We start from the raw sequence: 2,939 nt of genomic DNA on the forward strand, positions 1-2,939 counted from the left end.
AGCACGTCAGAATTTGTGCAGCATATTGGAACAAATGCACAACACTGCTCATACCTAGATAGCACCAGCTTAAAGACTGCCCCATGCTTCCTTGAAACCAAAGAGATCAGTCTCTCAGCACACTGTGGCTATCTTCAGTACTATGATTTGCTCCAGTGAGGAGGCACTGAAGGAGCAGAAGATTAGATTTGGTGAGAAATGTGATACAGGATTCCCATGCTTCCTTGAAACCAAAGAGATCAGTCTCTCATCACCATGTGGCTATCTTCAGTACTACAATTTACTTCAGTGAGGAAGCCCTGAAAAAGTAGAAGTTTAGATTTGGTGAGAAATGTGATACAGGATCCCCCTATAAGTAGAATAACAAAAGTAATAAAATAGATGGACCTTAAGATGGAGAGGAGATGTGAGATGTTTAATAATAATTATAGGATTCATTAAATTTGATTCAAAAGCTCCACAAATATTCTGAAATACCTGATCATAATACCTATGCAGTAACTGTAAAATGACATGGAGAATCAATCTCTATATCCTGGGTTGAATCTGCCACAGACACATGGGTGAATGTGTTGGTGACATGGAAGAGACCAGATGGAAGGGAGAAGCAGGAAGTTCAACCCTTTATTGCCAACCACTATACCACTGGGGGAGTGCCAAAGACCAGAGGGACAATGACAGATTTGGCCTTTAATCCAACTTCTCTTCACCCACCCAATCTGCTGTACGAATCCAGTGTAAATTTTGCTGGTCACAGAGCACCTAGAAAGGAAATCTGGAACGGGGAGAAGAAAATTTTTAGTGATGGTCTGATTCCTCTCTGCAGGACTTCAGCTTCTCCAAGTGAGCTTGAAAGAGAGAGATAATAAATAGTATAGTATAAATAACTTTACTTTTTACACCAGAGTTAGTCTTCTCTTTTTTTAAACCAATAAAAAACAATTAATTGTTTTTTGTCAGTCTGGATGACCCTTCAGTTATAAAAAATCTAACCTGCGTGAATTCTATTCACCTTTTTTCTATACAACATAATTCAAAAGAAGCCTATTATAAATCTCAGATTTAATCTAATAATTCCTAATCACTAGACATCAGTGGACACAATCAGTCATTGCTTTGAGTGAGTTCTCATAATATTTTCCATTATACAATTATTATTAAAGTAATATTTTATACATCATGCTTACCTTCTTAGCTTTTTCATTTTTCTCAGTATGCAGGGATTGATTTCCATAGTGTGATTGCTGATAATATAAAATTTTCAAATCTGAATAGTCTTTAAATGGTTAACCTAACTTAAGTGAAATATTTTCAAGTAAATATTAGAACTCTTATTCACTGTAATCCAAAAAATTAGCCAAAGATAAAAACAAGTAATCTCATATTAAATTCACAGTAAGAAGTATGAAACTGTAATATCTGAAATTAACCATTAAGTCAGATTTAATTACTCATCCATGACAAAAGTCATTGTTTCAACTGAACATTATTTTGAGAGTTAAGAGAGATGGGTTGTAATTTTTGAAAGAAATAGTAAGAAACTCCAGAAAATATAATATACCCCATCTCTTATTTGTCATAAAAGTTATTATAGTTAAATTTATTTTTACTATTAAGTTACAGATACTAAACTGATGTTTAACCAGCCAATGTTATCTTCATTCCTATGGCATCAGTAACATTTTACATGCTATTTTATCCAATATTAAGTGAATCTATATATATCCTTCATACATACTATAAGAAAAAAAAATTCTTTTTTTTTTTTAATGACTGAATTTTGCAGTCTATAGCAGAAGTAGAAAATCACCATCTGGTAAGGCAATGCAGAAGTCTCTCATATCCTTACACTCAGAGGAACTTACCTTTACAAACCAGGTGCCATGCTAAGGGCTTTACAGAACCATCACATTTTATACTCACCCCCAACACTGTGAAATAGTTATTATGATCTCCATACTTACAAATGAAAAATACTGAGACTTAGAGAAGTTCAAGAACTAGTCCAAGGTTAAAGAGCAAGGATTCAAATCCAGTTTTGTTCCACTACAGAATAATGGTTCTCATCAATTCTTATTTCAATAGTTGATGTGGCAGCCATGAAAATATGCTCACATATTCTGTAGAAAGCTGTAAATTTGCCTGATGGCCTTGCTGCTGCTGCCCAGCTGAAATCTGTCTCCTCCAAGGCACAGTTTGAGGGCTCATGAGCTCTCTATCAGCCTGGCCAAAAATTTCTGGGAACTACACTATAGTCGAGATGCTTCCTAGCCAATCCCCTACTTTCTCGCTCTCCTTCCAGATGGGTCATACCTGAAGTGTGGGCTGAAAGCAATCCAATTTTTTCCTGCTCCTTCTTTCAATAAATTTCTTGCAGATAATCCTAGTTTTGTGCATGCTTTCTGGCAGACACAGATTAACAGAAGATGTACTGGGAGTTGTCAAAAATATAGTAAATAAGATGAGGATTTGGGACAAGTTTACTCACTGTCTCAAGGTAATTGTTGAGGTGTCCAGCATGGAATACTTGGAAAATCATGTCTATCCTTGCATCAGATTTTTCCTAATCCTTCCCTGGTAAAATCATATGCAGGTCCAAATGTGTGGATGTGTGGGTAGTAGTTTGGTTGGGTAAATGATGAAAACATATATGTCTTGAAGAGAGCTAATGACCTAAAAATCATGCTCAGTAGGATTACACTGGGGCCCAATCTCAGTGACAATCCTGAGACAGGATGTTGAGGTTCCTTATTTCCCTCCTAGAGCAATGGTATTTGAGGCTTCAGAGAATGAATCTCTTGCAGGAATTCCACATGCCCCTGACCTGTCTATGAAGTTCTAAATGAACAACACATACTCTTGCCCATACTTTATGTTTTGTTTAATGATCCATATCTCCTAGTAGTAAGGCACACTTGGGGGTCATTCCCTTTTCTCTC

At 36.2% G+C, this 2,939-nt stretch overlaps 1 non-coding gene across 1 annotated transcript; it reads left to right on the forward strand.

Annotated features, from left to right (window-relative positions):
* The first annotated feature begins 2,629 nt into the window (after positions 1-2,629).
* Positions 2,630-2,709, forward strand: LOC118540926 (small nucleolar RNA SNORD115). Its single transcript, XR_004919875.1, has one exon. It is a non-coding gene; the product is annotated as a small nucleolar RNA SNORD115 (small nucleolar RNA).
* The last annotated feature ends 230 nt before the right edge of the window (positions 2,710-2,939 follow it).

Source organism: Halichoerus grypus, chromosome 5 (genome assembly GCF_964656455.1).
Source record: "Halichoerus grypus chromosome 5, mHalGry1.hap1.1, whole genome shotgun sequence".
Taxonomy (NCBI): domain Eukaryota; kingdom Metazoa; phylum Chordata; class Mammalia; order Carnivora; family Phocidae; genus Halichoerus; species Halichoerus grypus.